The sequence below is a fragment of the Pongo pygmaeus genome, chromosome 1, assembly GCF_028885625.2.
Source record: "Pongo pygmaeus isolate AG05252 chromosome 1, NHGRI_mPonPyg2-v2.0_pri, whole genome shotgun sequence".
NCBI lineage: Eukaryota > Metazoa > Chordata > Mammalia > Primates > Hominidae > Pongo > Pongo pygmaeus.
Genome location: NC_072373.2, coordinates 87,483,235 through 87,505,196, shown reverse-complemented (window position 1 = coordinate 87,505,196; position 21,962 = coordinate 87,483,235). Strand labels below are relative to the sequence as shown.

The 21,962-nt window shown below is 40.7% G+C and overlaps 1 protein-coding gene across 6 annotated transcripts in view; it reads left to right on the top strand.

The window, feature by feature from the left end:
- DDR2 (discoidin domain receptor tyrosine kinase 2) overlaps window positions 1-21,962 on the top strand; it is a 153,501-nt gene that overhangs the window by 22,446 nt on the left and 109,093 nt on the right. For all 6 annotated transcript variants that reach the window (XM_054503331.2, XM_063649449.1, XM_063649446.1 and 3 more), the window contains one exon: window positions 1,973-2,136. The gene's annotated coding sequence lies outside the window, so the exon portion shown is untranslated. The remainder of the gene's footprint in view (window positions 1-1,972; window positions 2,137-21,962) is intronic.

The following is a 21,962-nucleotide window of genomic DNA, read 5'->3' as shown; positions in this document are numbered from 1 at the left end:
CACCTTAATACTGCAGGGAACTAGCTTTCAGAAATATTGTTTGGGGGCCGGGCATGGTGGCTCATGCCTGTAATCCCAGCACTTTGGGAGGCCAAGGCGAGTGGATTACCTGAGATCAGGAGTTCGAGACCAGCCTGGGCAACATGTCGAAACCCAGTCTCTACTAAAAATACAAAAACTAGCCAGGCATGGTGGCAGGTGCCCGTAATCCCAGGTACTTGGGAAGCTGAGGCATGAGAATCGCTTGAACCCGAGAGGCGGAGGTTGCAGTGGCTGAGATCATGGATCGTGCCACTGCACTCCAGCCTGGGTGATAGAATGAGACTCTGTCTCAAAAAAAAAAAAAAAAAATACTGTTTGGGGACATTTGGGTCGTTTTCTTCCCTGACACTGATGTGATACTGATGATAGTGAGTGTTTCAAGAACCAGGAGAGGCTGGTGGTTGTAAACATTCCTATAAATGTTGGCTCAGAGATTGTTAATGAAAGTTTTTCTGGAGCGGTGAGGTAAGCCCCAAGTAGAAAAGGGCCGAAGTATAGTAAAATTTGGTTGTTTTGTCAACTTTGTAAGACTTCAGCTGCATACCTTGTTAGGAAACTAGAAGCCGGAGGAAAGTTGTGCTGAGATGTGTAGCATTTGTTCTTGCTTTGTGTGGCCATTTTATTCCCATTAAGTACTGTATCCTTCACTAAAGAAATGAGCCATTCAGCAGCCCGCCTGAACACTGTGGCACTGTATACGTTATAGAGAGTTATATCTATTCGGAGGGACACAACAGATCAGAGGAAAGGAAAGAGGTAACTATGTGTGCAGATGTGGAACTGTCCCCAACGTGTATAATAGACAAGCCAAGGTGAAATGTATAGCATACTAATATTCAACTTTTCAAATTAAAAAAACTATGCATCTCAAGGCATGGTGGCTCACATCTGTAATCCCAGCACTTTGTGAGGCCGAGGTGGGAGGATCTCTTGATTGCCTGAAGCCAGGAGCTCGAGACCAGCTTGGGTAACATAACAAGACCTGGTCTCTACAAAAAATACAAAAATTAGCTGGGCATGGTTTTGTGTACCTGTAGTCCTAGCTACTTAAGAGGCTGAGGCAAAAGGATCACTTGAGCCCAGGGGTTCAAGGCTATAGTGAGCTATGATCACTCCACTGCACTCCAGCCTGGGCAGCAAAGCAACACCCTGTCTAAAGAATACAACAGCAAACAAACAAACAAACAAACAAAAAAACCAAAAACCCTCAAACACTATAAATCCATAGTTTTTATATATGTGTAAACTATTTCTAGAAAATTACTCAAGTAACTGATAATTAGTTATGTCTGAAGAAGGGTGATGGTGCAGTGGAAATGAGACTCACTTTTCATCGTATGGAGCAGTGATTCCCAGTGTGTTCTGGGATTCTGGGGAGTCCTTGAGACCCTTTCAGGAGATCCATAGATCAAAATTATTTTAATAATAATACTAAGTTGTTTTTATTCTCATTCTCTCACGAGTGTACGGTGGAATTTTCCAGAGGCTTAGTGACATGTGCCATTGCAACACATTGAATCCAGAAGCAGATACGATAATCCAACCGTGTCTGGTCAAGCCAAATATTTAAGAGATTTTAAAGAATGTAAAATGATGTCATTCTTCTCATTTTGAAGATAAAGTTATTTTTATAACAATTTTGAAGATAAAGTTATTTTTATGACAATTATTATTCAACAAAATTACTATTATTTAATGAGTTAATACACAATAAATTTCAAATTCTCAGTTTTAATTTCTTAACTGGGCAAGTATCAGTTTAGGTATAAACAACATCCCTCCGAGATCCTCTGGGATACATCCAATTCCTTTAGTGCCTGGTGTGCTTAGAAGGTTTGTATTGCACAGCGCTGGGCAGGAGTGCCAAAGAGGAAAGAAATGTGAATGGAACCGAAGTCTGTAATAAAATATTGCTTTCTCTTTTTCCCAGCCTCCATCAAGGGAGACCTCCAAGTTGCCTGGGGTTCAATCCTCTAGAAAGTTCCAAGGTTTGTGGCTTGAATTATTCTAAAGAAGCTGAAATAATTGAAAAGAAGCAGAGGCCAGCTGTTTTTGAGGATCCTGCTCCACAGAGAATGCTCTGCACCCATTGATGTAAGTAGGTCCAGTCACTGAGGCTTGTTACCACATGAGATTGGGGGTGGTGTGGCTCACATTGAATCCCCTCACTTTTCCTGCCTGGTGTCACAGGGAAAGTTGAACACTTGGTTTCTGTGCCTAGAGCTGCTATCAGATGAGGAGACAATATATTTGACTATATAGGAAATCTGATGTGGACTGTCAATTAACTCATTTTCACTTCCGTTGATTTGGTTGTGACCAGCCCTAGATTAGAGGGCAGTTTTAGAGTGTCCTGGCCTAGACTGTCTTCCTCAGTTTTGAGTGAGCCAGGGTATCTGGCCTCTTTCTGGGATTTCTCTGCCCTTACAGGACCCACTGGAATCTGTAGGGTTCCTGCGTCAATCCATGTTTTCTAATATTACACTTTCTTTTTATTTTTTATTTTTAACAATTATTTTATAAGTTGTTTTCTTATAGGAATAATTTGAGTGATTTAGAGTAAAACAATACTTAATAGAAGCACTGTAACCAGGATAACAGTACAAGAGTCCTGTAATTATGTTTTGGGGGAATTAAATGTAAGAAAACCTAGGCCAGGGATACTGATTGCAGACTCGTACAGCGCTTAGCTGTGACTCAAGGCAAAAAGAGAAGCATGCTATATTGCAGAACTTTTATTAGGAAACCATTTCCACATATCAAGGTGGTCTGCTGCAGGTGAATTTTGGTCTGAATGGGACTTCTCAGTTCATCCTTTGGCAGGCTAAAATCCCACTGAGGATCTAGAACTGTAGCAGTTTCTAGATTGTGTCTGGGAACTTCCCAGCCTGGAGTTCCATATCTCTTTCATGCCTGTGCCTCTAGCATCTAGCACAGGGTCTGACACATGGAGGATGCTCAGTGAGAGCCCTCAGATTCAACTTAGGCTTTACTGTATTCTGCACAGCTTCTGGAATGTGTGCTGAATGAATGAATGAGTGAGTAAATAATGTGAATGATTATTGGGATAAGGGTGGGGCTAAAGTGGTATTTTCTTACATTCCCCAGAAGATTTCTTCTCCCTGTTAAGATGCTTTTTGTATTATCCCCTCCTTTCTGTTTATTACCTAGGGAATGCCTCATTGCTCTTTAGCTTCCTGGTGGTAATAATTCACTTCATAGTTTAATGTCTTAGGTTTCCTTCTTCCCACAGATTGCCTTGAAATTTGCCTTTTCTTCCTCCCTCCCTTTCTTCCTTCCTCCCTCCTTTCCTTCCTTATGATACACTCTAGGTATGGGAGAGTTAAGAGGTCTTAACTTGAGCCTTCACAGTGTATATTTTAGAATGAATAATTCATTGCTATGCTTCACCACCAACCAGAAATTATTATAGGGTTTCTCTATTACATGAGATTTTCCAAACATTATTTACCTATGATTTGTTCTGCTTTACCTTTCAGAAACTATCACTGTGGTCTTTTCTTCCCCTGCCACTGGAGTTTTTTTTTTTTTTTTAAACAGGGTCTTACTCTCTCACCCAGGCTGGAGTATAGCAGTGTAATCTTGTGCAATCTTGGCTCACTGCAACCTCTGCCTCCAGGCTCAAATTATCCTCCCACCTCAGTCTTCCAAGTAGCTGGAAATACAGGTGCACGCCACCACTTTGTATTTTTTGTGGAGATGGGGGTCTCACTATGTTGCCCAGGCTGGTCTTGAACTCCTGAGCTCAAGCAATCCTACCACCGTGGCCTCCTAAAGTGCTGGGATTACAGGCATGAGCCACCATGCCTGGACACCAATCTTAAATAATGATTTCCATAAATTACTATTAGAATATTCAAGGCATATGCTATATATAGCCTTGTCCTGTGAAGCCTGATTTTGGTGCACTCCTCCACCCCCACTGTCACATTATCCCTGGAACTATCTCAAACACCTTGGCTCCTCCAGGAAGAGTCCTTCTGGTCACTAATTCAGGCTCATTCTCTTTCTGGGAACGATCAGACTGAGTATTTCAATCTGTTTAGAGATTTACTAAATTTTAGTTTCTTGTGTTTCTTATTAATAGGGAGACCAAATAATTCAGCATCCAATCTGGAGAACTAGTGAGGACAGGAGAAGTTATTAATAGGTAATCTGGAACATAAGGCATACTCTGGATGGGTGGCCACCTGCTTTTCAAAGATCTTGCCTCTTTAATGGGTACTGAGAGCAGAAGGGTAACAACAGCCTTTGGAGATTGAACTCCTGAATTCTGTTCAGTTGTCTGGGGCTAGGGAACTCTGACACAGATTTTGTAGCACTGAGTATTTCTAACAAGCTGTGGGGGGCCTGTCCCCTGGTGGATGTTAGAGTTCCCAGAGGGTGAAGTCAAGACCACTGCAGCACCGACAGCCCCGTGCTTATGAGATCCAGTGGTGGTACCCCTAGTCAGTCTTCCTCCACCCTCTCCTTCCTCTTTTCCCTTCTCCTCCCCTTCTTCCCTTCCCCTCCCCACTCCCCAGTCTGCTCCCTTCTCTTTTCGATCCTTATTCTCTCCCTCTCCCTTCCACCGCCCCCACCCCGGCTCCCTCCTGTTTTGTTTTCTCTTTCCATCGCCTTCTCTTTCTCCATTTTCTTCTCTCCCTTTGCCATTCACAGTGTCTTCCTTTCCTTCTCTCTTCTAAAATGGCTCTTCCAAAATCACTGGGGGGTAGCTCAAAAGAGCAACTCTGCCAACATTAATTTCTCCTTGAAAGGGAAAAGCCTGCATTTCCAATTATGACAGCCTTCATTAGTTAGAAACTGTCTTTTTTCCATAGCAAGTGGCCTAGGAATGGTGTGTTTCTCGCAAGTCTCTGGTCGGAGGTTCTGGTTTTATGTATTCTGCTGTGCACGCTTTCCAGGGCATGAAGACAGGGCAGGCTGGGGCGTTGGAGGTGGGGGTGGCAGTGAGGATGGTGGTCTGGCTGTGACAGGAACGCACCTGGAAATGTCTGCTTGTCACAGAATGGATTGCAGCTGAAGTAAACAAAACTCTGTGATCATGTTGCTGCATAAACCTCAATGTCTGAAATTTGGGACGATGGCTGTGCCAGGATTATTTTAGAAAGGCAAGCTCTCAGGATCAGTGTTCAACTAACCAGAGAATCTATAGCTGCTGTGGATGTCCCTCCACCACAGAGAGAGAGAGCCTAGCGGAAACTGAGGAGAGAAGCTCTTCAGGCTGCTCAATGGCTCACGTCCGTAGTCCCAGCACTTTGGGAGGCCGAGGAGGAAGGATCACTTGAGCCAGGTTGGAGACCAGCTTGGGCAACGTGGCAAGACCTTGTCTGCACAAAAAAAAAAAAAAAAAAAAAATGCCAGGTATGATGGGGCCTGCCTGTGGTTCCAGCTACTGGAGAGGCTGAGGCTGAAGAATGGTTTGAGTCTGGGAGGTTGAGGCATGATAAGCCCTGTTCACATCGTTGCACTCCAGCCTGGGTGACAGAATGAGACCCTGTCTCAAAAAAATAAATAAATAAATAAAAGTTCTTCAAAGAGGAATGGAGGGGAGGAACCAAGGGCTGACATGGACAATTCTAGGTAAACAGGGCTCCAGAAACATTCTGAAATGCATAAGCTGAGAGCAGACTTCAGTAACATGAAGAAAGAACTGGGGAGGAGGGGAGCGGTCTAGAGAATAACATGCTCTTATTTGTTCATGGGATTCATAAACTGTGGACAATATTTTTATTTACCAAAAAGGTAACAAAGTTTATTGAGCACCTGTGATGTGTAAGGGACTCTGGAAGTAGTTTGAAGGGATACAAATATAAATAAGAGATAACTCCAGCCTCGGTTTCTCATGGGCTAATAGGAAAGGAATGAAAAAGAGAATTACACTCAAGGGAGGTAAGCATGAGTCAGGACCATGACAAATGGTTGAAGGAAGGAAAGGACACTTGTAGCTGGGATGTTCAAGGAACTCATGCTTTGAATATGGAGGGTGTGGAGCTTGAGCTAAGCCTTGGGGGCTAGGAAGGAATTTGATATGCAGAAGGAAAGATGTGGGTCATTATTCTTGGAACTGACCTAGGCAACGAGGACCCAGAGTGATCTGGTGAACACGGAGTGTGCTGGGCATGTGGAGTGAAGGGGAGGTAGGAAACGGCCATCTACTTGGGGCAGAGGATTGGGTTGAGGAGTGGTAGAAGATAACACTGGAAAGGAGGACACTTGCCAGACTGTGGAAAGCCCTGACTGTTGGCTGGGCTGAGACATCTGGACAGTCTGGACACCATTTTAGGGATTCAGCACGTGTGTTTTACGTGCTCTAGCAGGGAAGGATGACTTTACTGTTAGAGATGCTCATTTCTGATGTCCCTCTCGCTGAGTGTGAGTGCAGTCCTGAATAAGATTAAAGGTGTCATAACAATAAACCATTTGGAAAACGTAAAAATATATATGCATGAGACACTTGGAGCAAGGATTTTCTAAGGTCTCAATTTCTTGTTTTTGCTTTGATCGTTATAGCTTATAAGAGTAGATTTAAGGGTTAGCCACAAACTCTATTACTGTCAGAGCAGATTTGGGCTGCTAGGTAGAATCTTATTTTCATTGTTTCAATTCTCATTTCTTTGTAATTTTTTGTATTATACTACATATTTTAGCCCCAAATTGTGGGCTGTAGGAAAAATGTTGTTAAGTATTTCTTGCTGGCAGTGTTCACTGAATTGCTTCCTGAGCCTGAACTTGCTCAAACTTCCTGTTTTTTAGGGCACAGAACTCCTGGTTTCTCCATTTATGATGGATGAGAGGGGTTTGGAGTCTCTTTTCTAGACTTTCATAGCACGTTTCAGGATTTCTCACTGATATCTAATTGTCTTATAAGAGACATTAAATTTTTTTTCACAGTCAAAAATCCATGATCCCCTCTAGGTAAGGTCTGAGTCTCTGTCAAACATTTTTGCTTTTGTGTAACATTTAGCATAGTATTTATCAGGCAGTATTTTGTTTGGGGGTAGAGGAGGTAGGTGGCGGTGGGCAGTTGGGACCCCCCTGTGCTTATGTTCTGCTCCAGTATTAAGTCTTGTAGAGAATGGTCTAAAATGCATCTTTACTATCTGAAATATCATCTAGTGAGAGCATTGGCATCATCAAAGAGCTTGTTAAAAATGCAGGATCTAAGACTTCAGACTAAATCAGAATCTGTAATTTGATTGGCCTTTGAGACTTGCTGGTCTCCAGATGTAATGTATACACATCACCTAGGGATCATGTTAAATGTAGTTTCTGACACTCAATTACTTAGGTAATGACAAAACAACCAGAACTTGAAGTTTCCTCACATCAAAGCAGCAACTTCCTTTCTAGAGATGTCACCGGACACCTTCCCTCCTGAGAGTGACACTCCTGCACAGAACAGATGGTTTATGACAGGAGTTGGAAAACTGTGGCCTGCTGGTGGCATCCAGCCTGCCACCTCTTTTTGCAAATAAAGTTTTATTAGATCACAGTGACGCTCATGTATTTACATATTGTCTATGGCTTCTTTTGTGCTGTATTGACTGAGTCGAATAGTTGTAAAAGAGACTGTATGACCCACAAAGCCAAAAGTATTTACTATCTGGAACTTTATAGAAAACAGTTTGCTGACCCTAGCTTATGTGAGTGACTCTAAATATTTCCTTAAAGAATCAAATAGCTGTACTATCTTGCCCCAGTGGCAAACTTTGCAAGCCCATCTGAATCCATGGCTATTCATGGAGAAACTGAACCATAAACCATAATTCCCAAGCAACCCACAAAGGGTCTTGAGCCTAAAATTGGTCTGGATAATGGTACCACAGAGCCTGTGACTTTCCAAAATCCATTTACTATGTCCCTCCTCAAAGAAATGGTTATCATTTTATGTAATTTTATTGAGCTGACTCCCTCCTCCACAAATTGATTTCATTAATTGTTCAACACAAGTTTGACTTTCCCCAAGAATTGGAATCAAAAGGAAATTCTGAATAAAAATATATCTGGGACCAAGGAAATAAAAAGACTTGTATGAGTTGGTTATAATACACATTTTACTCCTAAAAAGGTAGCACTGGTTTTGGCCCCGCTCTGGGCTATTCACTGGGCAGACTGTATGGGCTTGGAGTCCTTCTTTTAATTCTCTTGGAGAATCCCACCACCTGTCTCTTATTTGGGTTTTTGAATTGTGAAATGATGGCACACACAAGCTCCAAGAATAGCTGCGTGAGTATGCCAAGCATACAGAGACAGAAGGCAGAGACTTAGGCCAAGGATCAGAAAATACAGAAGAGAAGCTGGCATGGAGGCATCTGCTCCACAAACACAGTGAAGCCGGAGGTTGTAGGAGGAGGGGTGGGACCCGTGTAATCACTGGAGGATGTGGGCACTCTGCTCTGCTCTGCAAGTCTTGGAGATCTTGGTTTTCTTCCCAGAACCAAATTTCAGAGGAGGTGGGTGTAGGAGAATTGAGATTCTTTTTCCTCATCCAGAGTTATCTGGGGCCAAAGAGGTTTAGGGTGAGATTCTGTGGGAATCTTTGCTGTAACTCCAGAAGCTTTAATCTTACTTAGTTCCTTTTCCCTTTGTCTGCATAGTCCAGGACACTAAAAGGGTTTGTGAAGAGTCTGGGTAGACATAAGTGGAGAGTCTTCTCCTTAATTCTAGAGTCTACCTTGACTTCAACCAATTAAAGATTGTAGGAGTGAATTAGAGCCCCTTATGTTAAACCTTGTTTCTTGGAAGCCCTCCTGGAATTCCCAAAGATGCAGAGCTGATGAGCTTAGCTGGTCAGAATGTGAAGGTTTTAAAGCCAAAGTTACTATTTGGGCTGATATTTTAGACATTCTTTTCATTGGAAGAAGTACAATGTATTCATTCATTCATTCATTCACCATTCATTCATTCACTCAGTGAATATCCATTGAAAAGCTATTGTGTAACAGGATGTCAGGAAAAACATGAACTGGAGAGTCAGACACATCTGAGTTCAAATTCTAGTTTCTTCATCTGTGAGCTAACTAACACCTCATTCAGGTTTCCATCCAGGTGACATAACCACCCCAGCTTCCTTCTCTGAATCTGCAGGTTAGGTTGGACATTTACTTCTCTGCTTTTGCAGCAACTTCTACACCGTCTGTTCTCATACTACATTATGTGGAAATTATCCATTTGGAGTCTGTCTCTCTCTCCAGATTGTAAAGTCATTGATAGAAAAGAGCTTCATTTCACATACCTTTTTACCCTTAGTTCCTGACATATATTAGAAATTAGACATATGTTTATTGCAGTGAAAAGAACCTAGTTGTGTGGCTTAATTTCCCTAAAGCATGTGTTTCTCATCTGTAAAACGAAGGTGATAAAAACATGCCTTGTGAGTTTTTTGTGAAGATCAATTCAGATAATGTTTGAATGAGTGTTTTATAAATATGAAGTGCTTGCAAATACTAATAGTTGTTCTAATATCTGGATTGACTGGGATTCAGTAGAAAGCAAGTAGAAGAGAATCAAGAAAGTATGTGGAGGTGTCCTAGTCCACTTTTTCTAAACTGAATAACTGAATGAGGGGGATTTAGAGACTTCAGCTTCTGAGGCACAGTTTGGGTGTGTGGGGTTGACATGGGACAGAGGACCCTTTCTAGCAAGCTCTGTGTCTCTGCCATTAGATTATATACTCATAACAGTGGGGCTATGTTTTATAAATTTCGTTGCCCCTTTATTCACCCTAAGCATAACTAAGAAAGTGAATATGTAATAATTGGATTTCAATGGACATTGCAAGGTCAAAGTCTCCTGCCCCCTAAATCTCCCAGTATCACTGGCCTGTATGTGTCTTTTCTTGAGAACCTGAATAATGGAACCGTTAGATTGAAAACATAGATTGGGGAGAAGAGAGAGAGTTGAGTTTTAAAAATGTTGAGTGTGACATCTGGCAGTCAAATATGCAGGACTGAGTCATTTCACTTTTCATGTGTCTGTTTTAGCTCACAAACTAGACATAGAGCTCATTGTACAGATTCCATAGTGCTTAATGCTCTGGCTACCCATTAAAAAACCTATAGAGCTTGCTGGAGAGGGTCTCCTATCTCACGTCAACTCAATAAATAAATATGTATGGATTCGTTGCAAAATATTGGATTTTCTTTTCCATGTAAGTTACAAAGAACTGCTGCAGATATTTGAGCAGAGTTGTAAAATGATATGAATTTTACTGTGAGAAAACTTGATCTTGCTGTAATGTATGAAAAAGACTAGAAGGGAAAGAAGTTGAGGGTGGAGAGGCTTGTTAGGAGGGCCAGGATAAGAGCAGGTGGGCAGTGAAGGAGGCTGCGGCAGAACCATGCCAAGCAGAATGGAGTGGAGGGGACTTGACTACACAAGAGGCTGGTGACTCAGCTTTCTGCCTAGTATTAGTCCTAGAGAAGTCTCCCTGCTCTGGGAAGACCAATGTCTAGCCTCCTGTGGCTTCGGAACAAAAGCCAGTGATTGCATCCAAGGGAAGATAATGAGCAACACACAGGCCGTGAAAATCAGGAAAGCACCATTAATCTTTTTGTTGCACAACTTTACTTTTCAAAGTCCTGGGGAAAGGTGCAGAAGCCTCAGCACATGGACTTGAGCCCTGTACTCGGAAATGCAAAATGGAAACCCCCTAATAAATCACAGAACTGAAAATATCCAAGAGTCTGAGAGGCTGGGGGAGGACAGGAGTGAGAAAAGGAAGGGGGCTGGAGTACTGATCAGAAGACAGGAGAAAGCAACAGTGCAAAATGCGGGGAAGGGCTGAGTAGACATTCAATTTAATCTGGACTTTTATTTTGCTACAAACTAATTTTATGAAGACTTTTTTTGCCCAAATATTAAATATTTACTAATTAAAGAAAAGATATTAAAACAGGAAAAACTACTTTCATTCAATAAAAACTCTAGTAATTCTTCCTAACTCCAGAATTGTATGTATATTTTTTACTTATTAAATTATCAGAAATAGAAACCAGTTAGACAAGATATGTGAATATCCTTAAAAATTTTCCATAATATTTGACTTAGGAACTTTAGTTTTATGAATGTACTCTAAGGAATATGCTGAAAAGGACAAAATCTATACACAAAGATTATACACAAATTTATTATAGAATTATGTACTAAAAAACCCTAAATGACCAGCCTTGAGTATATGGTTAAATATATAAGTTATAAGCCTTTGGGTTTTGAGGGTTTTAGATAACACAAGAAGGTATTTATGATATTATATTAAATCAAGATAGAAGTCACAATGTAATATAAAGACATACAATCAATGATGTGAAAGTGCATAGAAAAAAAACCCTAATGAAAATATGCCAAAATGTTAACTATGATGGCTTTTAGGTGAGGGAATTATGGGACCATTTTTGTTTCTTTATGCAATTGAAAAGTCATAAATGAGCATGCATCACTTTTTCATCAGAAAAAGAAATGAGTTACATATTTTTTAAAGGGAAGATATTGTAAAGGAATATTTGTTGAGAGAATGCATAAAAAAACCTAGGTAATTTCCTTATTTCCCTGGGATTCTGAGAAGTTTTTTACTCTTGGGAATATCTTTCCTTGCTCTTAGTTATTTTCATATGTTAGTCTTGTTCCCGGGGATAAAAAATGGTAAGTTTGCTATTTGAGCTCTGCTCGAACGTATGGAGTAGTTCTCTGTTACATATACAGAATTGGTTTGACATTCAAGGTCTTTCAGAGTCAAATCCCAATTGATCTTCCCAATTTCACTTCCCTTAGTTTCCTACGTATATTTTCTACACAAATCAAAAACCTTTTCAGACTTCCTGTTTCCTGTACGTGTCCATAACCTCCCCTTTCTGAAACTCTACTTGTTCCTGGGGACAGAATGTTCACAGAGCATGCATTAAACATCATAGAATGTTCACAGAGCATGCATTAAACATCATAAAGTGGACCGGGAGCCTCTTTTAACATAAGCAGTTTGGTACTGCTGTGTGATTTTGACAAGGCAGTTAGTTCACCCTCTAGATCTCAGATGGAACACCTGTAAAACAAGGGACTGTGTAGTAGATGGTTGCCAACATTACTTGCAGTGCTACAGCTGAGTGAACCTTGTTCCCTCATGGCCCTAGGTGTGCTCATTCATCTGCCTGCACCTTGTCTCAGGTTCCCACTGCATCTTAAGTGGCTCCTGCCCACCCCACTGTCAGATTCGACCCTTCCTAGCTCATGTCCCATTTCCTTTATAATGCTGTCCTCAGTGATTCTGATTAACAGGGACTTGCATGTATGATTTTTTTTTTGCCACTCATACATGCTGCCTTTTATCAAAACTATGGCACATGTCAAAGATATAACAGATAATATCATTTGAATAAAAAGTCAACTCCATGGGGAGGAAAAAACCTACTTAAGTGAGCTTTAGAGATAAAGGTGAACACTTCTCTAAATCCTTTGTTTATGGTCTGTTAATCAATAAAGTCCAATCTGTGATCCCCAGATCCATAAGAGGAGAAGGATATGTAGACTGTTTATGATATTTCTGAAAATCCTAAGAAAAATCACACACAGGCCCACAGTAAGTCTATGTTTCTTTATTTTGAGTCAGAGGATTTCTTTTTTCCTTTTTTAGCCAGTATAAATTGGTTTAAACTTCATCTCTTGAATAACTCCTAACATGACCAGAGCCCTTTTCTTCCTTCAAATTTCTACAAATGCATTGCTCCCCTTTTTTCTTTTCACCACCCATATGTCCATGTTGGACAAAAACCATGAAGGAGGTTGAGAAACTGTGTACCAAAATGCCAAGAGCATCTTTGCCATGTTCCAGCACAAAGGGCACTGTTAGAAGGAGGTGATCAGAGTCATCTTCTGACTCAACCTCACAAGAGGAGCCAGGTCAGATGGACAGTTCCCAACTGTTTACTCTCCTGTCTCTCTCATTCTCTCTCTCGCGTTCTTTTTCCTTCTGTTTTTTACTAGCAGCACAAAAGATTTTGAAGTGCTTAAGGGCAGAAAGCTTGCCTTGTTCATCTATGCAGCTCTTGCTGGGACCAAGTATGGTGCTAAACACAGGGTAGACATTCAGTAAGTATTTGTGAAATGAATGAATGAGCAAATGAAGGACAGGCGTAGCTTCGATGGCAATGAGTCAGTGTGAACTCCGGAAAGAGTACGCAGAGTTATAGTCAAAGTGGATGATGGATCACTGCTCTGACTTACTAGTTATGTAATCTTGAGTAAACCCCTTTATCACTGTGGGATTAATTTCCCCAGCTGTTGAAAAAATGCGTGTGGGGGAAAGGGGGAGGGTTAGTGATTAAAAATGTGTACTATAAGGAGCATGTATGTAAAATCATCTGGCACATGGTTGCAGCTGAATAGCTGGCATTTATGTAGCACTTTATTTTTTCTGCATTTTAAAAAAATTAAAAACCTGAAAATCATTAAGTTGTACTAACCTCAAATCTCACCACTTAAGAATTATATAAAATAAGATGTAAAATTTCTCTTCCCAGCCAACTTTTCTAATTCCCCAGAGATAACTACTTTTCTTAACATTTAAGTTTGATGTTTATCCTTCTTGACATTTTTCTAAAGTTTCATGGATATATATATATATTTTTATAATTATTTAAGATATATGTAAACTCATGAATATATATATGTAAACTTATGAATATATACATATATATCTCCATGCAACTTTGGATGGAGATATATATACGCACATATCATTTTCAAAATGGAACTATTCATATATGTCTATCTATCTATCTATCAATCATCTATCTATCTCCAAGTCAATTATTTTTGAATGATGGCAGATTCATTTGTTGTTTGAATATACCATATTTTGCTGCCAGTCCCCCAGTTCCAGTGTTTTGTGATTACAAACAATAATGCAAGGGTCTTCCTTGTACATCTATGTCTGTAAGCTTTTGTACAGTACTTACTTTAGTAATAAGGCACTTGAACACTTATTATTCTCTTTACTCATAACCACCACAAGAAGAAAGGACAGAAATTGTTATTCTGTGTTACAGATGAAGAAAAGGGAGGGCTAAAGGGGGCAAGTGGCTTGGCCAGAGACCCACACAGATAGACTATGGCAGACCCTGTGTTTCCCAGTGGCTTGAATTTTTGTCCAGAGCTCTTTTTGTCACACTGCAATAAAGCACAAGTCAACAGGGAACCTTTACAACCAGGCAGAGAAGCTTGGATCAGGGAGCAGGCAGTCACACTAAATTATAGAAAAGAACAAACACACACACACAAACAAGAAACTCAAGGCCAAACACATTTAAAGGATATTATTTGGAAGAAATGCACTGGTGGTGAGTGAGGGACCAGCATAAGATGAGCTGTCCTTTAACTAGTTACCATCTTTTATGCAATGTTCTCAATATGATAGCCAAATGATTAGGATGGCTTAGATTGCATAAATGAGGCAGGAGAATGACAAAGGACACCCCCACAACCCCAACAATGACACTACCCCTCTCCCTCAAGGGAAGTGTCTAGGGAAGGCCAGTCGGCATATGGTTAGGATTGGCCTTAATTGACACCTTCCTCAATTATCTGCAGGAAATATTAGCTGTTATTAAAATTTGCAGATGCAGTCAATTGTCAGAGTCACTGGAGACCAAGAATTATTACTCAGAGCATTGGAGAGAGGCTGGAAAGAAAGAGAACAATTCAGCCTGGAAAAATGCAAACTAATGGATAAAGCGAGGTGAGGGGAGTGGGGGAAGAATTTAGAGGGATAAGGCCAGTAGTAGGGTGAGGCAGTGAAGCACTCCCCTGGAGTACAAACTTTAAGGGGATGCCAAAAACTCAGCTATCAAGATAAATAAAATTTTAATTCAATATTGAAAAAAATCAAGTTGGCAAATGACAGCCTGTGGGCCAGCAGCCTGTTTGTAAATACAATTTTATTGGAAAGCCACTGGAAGTAAAGGTACCGTGGCAGGGGAGATCCAGGCTAAGTATTTGATGTGATAACCCTGGTTAGGCTTGTGAATGTTAGACACATTAGACCTTAGCTTGTGATTGATGGGAAAAATACTTCTGAAGAAAAGGAATAATGGATCTGACTGCTTTTACGGGTTTCCTGGGGTTACTGTAACAAGTGATCACAAACTGGGTGGCTTAGGACAACAGACATTGATTGTCTCACAGTTCTGGAGGCTGGAAGTCCAAGATCAAGGTGTCAGCAGGGCCATATTCCCTCTGAAGGTTCTAGAGAAGCTTCTTTGACATCTAATTTTTGATGGCTCTTGCAATCACTCCAATCTCTGCCTTGATGTTTACATACTCTTCCTTGTGTATGTCTCTCTGTCTTTGTGTCCACATCTTTTTCTCCTTTCCCTTAGATCCTAGTCATTGGGTGACACCCCAATCCAGATAACCTCATTTTAACTTGATAACATCTGCAAAGACCCTAGTTTCAAATAAGATTACATTCCTAAGGTTACCTATGAATATAACCTTAACTCTTTGGTTCCTTATTTGGAAATAGGGTCTTTCTTGGACACGATTCAACCCACCACACTGTTAAAGATATCTTTCTTGGACACAATTCAACCCACCATGCTATTAAATAGGTGGGGATGGGGAGAGATTTGACTTAGGTGCAGCAGAAACATTATCCATTCACAGGAATCTGGCAGCTGAGTCAGGGGCAGACTCCTGACATGATTTAAATACCTAAGAAAATATTTAAAGAAATGTACTTTAGCTCCTTTGGGGCACAAATATTATAACCTTTGCTCATGTCACATGGTGACAAATACATGCAGGATTTTTAAGGGTAGTTCTGATTTCAAACATGCAAACAATAGTGACTGGAAATATTTTTATTAAATTTTATATTCCTTTTGTTATTATTTTATTCTTCTCAATATAAGCAACTTGTTAAATTATTACTATAATCGAATATAACAACTTTTAGATGTTTTTCACAAAAATTCACCAACCGGGGAAAAATATTGTTTGTAAAATGCAGTATTCTGATTTTTAATTTATGAAATATGGCTGTTATGCTTCTGAAGCCTGTTCAAAGGCTGTGAAACAATGGAGATGATCGAATACCATTAGAATTTTAAGTAAGTTGAAATGTAAATGGGAATCAAATCTATTTTCTCCCATTTTCCAAACACATCACAGTCAAGTCCAAAAATTTGAATGTTACATGGCTTTTTAGTGAACACTTTTGTTATAAACATGCATGTATAGTTATACTTAATTGTATCAGCAACAATAACATTAGTTATTTTAATTATTGTATCACAATCCTAATTACTAATCAATAAATGTATACTCATTAATTAATAATTCAATAATAATGGCTAATATTTATGAAGTGCTTGTGTGCTAGACAGAAGAACTGATCTCTTTATGTGAATTATTTAATTTATGAATACAGTAATTCTTCCTTAGAATTGGTATTCTGTTTATTTGGGCTTGAAATATTCTACATATTATTTTTCCTGCTTTTGGTCAGGAGTCACCAGCCCATTTAAAGAGAGACAGCTGTATCTTTCTGTAACTGGGCTATTTTCTCTATGAGCGCATTAATGTTAACAGAGAAGCATGGCCAGCAAGTGCTCCTAGCACAAAGTGAAGGGCCCTGCTGTGATGAACAGAGAAATTGGGAACTTTATCACTGCTGCTATATACATTATCAACTAATAACACGTTTTTAAAACCTGAAAATAGTTTGCTTTCTAAAGGTTAAAAAGGTTTAAGTTCTCCCTGTAATTTTGTTTATATAGGTGATTTGCTTTGTAAACATTTGTTTTGTTTGTTTGTTTTTGAGACAGAGTCTTGCTCTGTCGCCCAGGCTGGAGTGCAGTGGCACGATCTCGGCTCACTGCGACCTCTGCCTCCTGGGTTCAAGCAATTCTCCCGTCTCAGCCTCCCCAGTAGCTGGGATTAAAGGCACGCGCCACCATGCCTGGCTAATTTTTGTATTTTTAGTAGAGACAGGGCTTCACCATGTTGGCCAGGCTGGTCTGCCCACCTTGGCCTCCCAAGGTACTGGGATTACAGGCATGAGCCATTGTGCCTGGCACAGCTCTCCATTTTAAGGCTTTGCAGTTGATTGAATCAGGCTTGTTCAGGTTACCTAGGATGATCTTCCTCACGTAAAGTCAACCCATGATGGATTTTAATCAATCTACAGAACATCTTCACAGCAACACCTGGATCAGTGTTTCAGTAACTGGGGTCTACAGCCTAGCCAAGCTGACAGATCAGAAGAGCCGTGACAACAATGATAAAAGAAACTGTTGCCCTCTAGTTTCCTCCTGGGCATTAATAATTTAGCTAATATCAACCCAAATACTTTGGATACGATTGACTGAATTCAGCTTTGCTGATGCCTCTGATTTTAGTTGCTTTAACCAAATGCAAACCTCTAGTGCTTCTGTTGTCTGTTGATACCCAGAGGCTCATGTGATCTGGAAGGGTAAGTGGCTTCTCTCTGATTTGCCAGGAGCAAGTGGTTATGTTAGCTGAGGAGCCAGAACACTAATTTCAGTGATTTGACTCTGGTACAAGTGGTGGGAGGCCCGAGGGTGGGATTCTGCTTTTTCCTTTGGCCCTGGTAAACATTTTATGCTTGTTATGGTGGTTGAAATGCTGTATTTAACCTTTTCTTCATGTGCCAGGAGGTTCACAGTAAATGAGGGGTGTGGTCTGTGAAGGGAAAAGTGGCTGTGGCTTGGCCTCTTTGTACCCTGTCAGCACACATACACGCATGGTCTGTAACATGTGAACCTATCAGCTGTGAGGGCTGTGAGGGCTGTGAGGGCTGCCCCTGAGAAGCTGGGGGCAGTGGTTGGGAGAGGAGAAGGTCGTGGGGCACAGTAGAAATGGCACCGGACTGGGAATGAGTTCCTACTGCCAACTTCTCATCAGCTCAGTTCCTACAATCCTCTACTCACTCCTTCGTTGCCCAGGACATTTATTTAATGCCAGGCTAAGCACAAGGCTTCCAGGATTCAGCAGTGAACAAGACAGATGCTACCCTTGCCCTTTTGGAGCTGACTGTTGAGCAATTTTAATAAATAGCAATGATCATATCATTAGCATTTCCCGAGGGTTACCATGTCCCAAATGTGTGAGTTATGATAGAGGAAGATGGGGTTATTCTAGGTGAAGGCTGAGAAGCTTCTGGGAGGCGGTGACTAATAACTACTGCCTTTTTTACTTTGGAGTCATGTCCTTTCTGTGACTCCCCTTTCCTTCTCCTCTGTGTTCTCTCCCTTGGCCTTGTCAGGCTGCCCCTGGCTTTGGTTCTCTCTTCCTAGTCTCCTTTCTAATTAGCCTTTCTAGCCCGATAAATTAAGCTCTTGTCTGGAATCTCTAGCTGCCTGATGGACACCTCCTTGTGGAAGCCCTCAGTATCTCAAAGACACAACATCTGTGAAGAACTCAACTCTTCCATTGTATTCTTCCTTCCCTTTCCTGTCTCTGATAATGTTATCACAATTCGTTTTGTCATTTAGGTAAAAAACATAGTCATCTTTGACCTACCTTCCCTATCATACCTACCAGTCACTCAGCCCTACCCTGTCTCTCATCTCTCCCTCTATTTGTTTGTCACTCTCAATGGTCAGACTGTCTTGGTCACTTTTCTGGGCAATTGCTATAGTTCAATGCTTGCAGTTTTCCCTCAACTTTAGCTCATCCTCTTTAGAGCTACCAGAGCACATACTCTTGATACATCTTCTTGTGTCACTCTGTTGCTCAAAAGCCTTCAGTGGGCCACTGCTGGGCTCTGCAGCCAGGTGCTTGTGTTCTAAACCTGGCTCCGTCACTTACCAGCTTGGTAACCGGCAAATTATTAACCATTCTGTGCTTCTATTGTTTCATCTATAAAACAATTGTGTCTATCTCATAGAGTTGTGATGGGGATTAAATGAGTCAACATATAAGTAGTGCTTATAAAAAAATGTCTGACATAATTTTAGCATTCCGTCCAGGTGGATCCTCTGGCTCCTGGTCCTCCACATTTGCCCTCTTGTGCCTTGACTTTTTGCTTTTCTAACTTTTCCCTGTTATATTTCTCAATAGTTTTTTGCAAAGTAGTGCACAAATTAGTGCCTGGATCTACACAAACTACATCATACACGATGCTCTTATCTTTCTTCATATTCTTTTAAAAACTATATATTATATATTTACACACATATGCATATTTATACTAAACTAAATATATATATGTATACACATATATACATATAGATCCATGTGTACTTTATTGTTTCTTAATTAATTGACCAAATGTTTTGATGGTGCGTCTAAATAAGTAGTACTTAGGCAAATCTCCACCCGTAGTGTTGTGGTAAAAGATTAACTTTTGAAAACTGCCCAGAGAACAGCTTTCAGTCACATTAGTCATGAGATACAGTTTTGGTTTTTTCAATGTGCTGGCGGCCATTCTCATGAGGATGGACTGTGCTGACTGGTCTCAGTGAAAGTTACCAGTGGGCACGTTCTCAGGGCCTCTCTGTCCCCATGAAGCATCCCCACTCAGAGACATGGAAAACCTGTGAGATGAGCTCATACAAATGATTTCTGGGATGAAAATAGCAATGTGAGATAGTGCCAGGAACTTCAGGTTCACAGAGTATAATTAAGATTTTTCCTGAATCATTGCACACTGTAATTTCATCATTATGTACATTCTTTAATTATGGGCTCTAATTGCCCATTTTAGTTCTGTAATTAGACATAAAGACATTAATTTTGTAGATATAACAATCAGCTCAAATGTACTTCCAAATTCTTTCCCCTACCTTTCAAGAAAAATTAATACATCATTAAAAAGTTTGTGCACAGAAGAGCCTCTTAGAGGGCAGCTTTTGGGAGCCAGTTGGTGTTCTCAAAGGTGGGGCCCCGGTTCAGGAAGGGTATGGGAACATCACCCTCTTATATTCCCCATAAACTGTGTTGCTTCATGTCAGATGGACCCTGCTGGGTCCAGGGCAGGGAAGAGCTCCATTAATTCACAAAGGGCCGATTTCTCTTAATCGTAAAATTTTAAGGTGACATCAATGCTTAATGAGTCATGGGAGAGAAATGAACTAATGTTAGGGCAACTCTGGCTTTTTATTTCTCTTGTGTCCTATTAAAAGATGAGAAGATGAAGCATTTTAGACTCATGGGGTTTGTATTTTTCATTTGTGCATGGGTAGCTGATTATCATCTGTCATTATGTGTGTGTGTGTGTGTGTGTGTGAGAGAGAGAGAGAGAGAGAGCAAGAGAGCAAGAACCTGTTTTTTAAGAACTCTCAATGATTCAGATCTCCATTTTTTCCCTTCACCTACAGCACTTTAGTTAAAACAAAACAAAACAAAACAAAAAAACAGACGAGTTCCAGCATTTCCCCCCATGGACCATGCTATGTCCATTTCAGCCGACACATTTTACATGTGTATCTATTTGCCTCCACTTACAAATCCAAGCAAAAAAAGGCAGTGTGGTAGAGTAGAAAGAGCCTTAGTAAGGGTCCTGGCCCCTTTTTCTTCCCTTTTTACACGTACTCTCTCTCTAGATAATCTCTCTAGTCTCATCCTTAAAGGCCGTTTATATGCTTTTGTCCCTCCAATTTATATCTCTAGCTCAGGCCTCATCTCTGAGCTCCAGATTAGATAACAATCAGAATGCTTATTTCTACTTGGATGATTTACAGATAATTTAAGCTTGCTGTGTTCAAAGCTGGGTTTACTTTCCTCCAAATGTATTGCTTTTCTATTCTTCCCAAACTCAATAAATGGCAAAACCATCCATTCAGGTACACAAGCTGAGTCATCCTTGATTATTCTTTCGACATATGAGCCATCAGCAAGGCTTGTTTCACCCTCCAGAACCTATCTTCAATCTGTCTGTTTCCCTCTCCCTCAATTCAGGCTGCAATCCCAATGCAGAGGGTTCGGTAAAGCAAAAGGGGTGGTCTTCTCTCACCAAAAGCAATTCGCGTGCTCTTAATTCACGGATGGATTATCTAGCACTTTAACACAGACCCAGATGTATTTGCTACTCAGTAATATACACTGAAGAATGAATGAGTGAGTGAATGAATTAATGAATGAATAACAGAAGCTCTACCTCCTAGGACTTAATAATACAGAGCAGGATTAACCTGCTTTCATAGGTAATCAGTGAACCTGGTAAAGTGTGACATTTATCTTTTGGTGAGAGCAGCTCACCCCTTTTGCTTTACTGTTTCACCAGCAATCTCTGTTTTATTTTTACCTGTTCTTTTGGACACACAATTTAGTCAGAAATTTGCACCTGAGTCTTACTTCTGCCACCTACTAGTATAAAGATGAACTGGTGCAGAGCACTATACAGAGATTATTTATTGTTTGCTACAATGTTGGATATACAGTTTCCTCTGTAGGACCTCTTTAACTGGGAGGGATAAAAATGGCACAACTAAATTTTCACGATTTGGATAAGAAGAGAAACATTGGGTGGGCATGGTGGCTCACGCCTGTAATCCCAGCACTTTGCGAGGCTGAGGCGGGTGGATCACCTGAGGTCAGGAATTTGAGACCAGCCTGGCCAACATAGTGAAACCCTGTCTCTACTAAAAGTACAAAAAAAAAAATTAGCCGGGCATGGCGGCGGGCACCTGTAATTTCAACTACTAGAGAGGCTGAGGCAGGAGAATGCTTGGACTCGGGAGGTGGAGGTTGCAGTGAGTCAAGATCACGCTATTGCATTCCAGCCTGGCCAACAAGCGTGAAACTCCATCTCAAAAAAACAGTAGAGGAGAAACATTGCTTCACTCAGAAAGTGCTTCCTAAGAGATTCCCATGGTCCAGGGATGATGCTGGATGGTGGAGATGTAGAATAATGTAGCGATTACAGGGTAGCGGGGATGGGG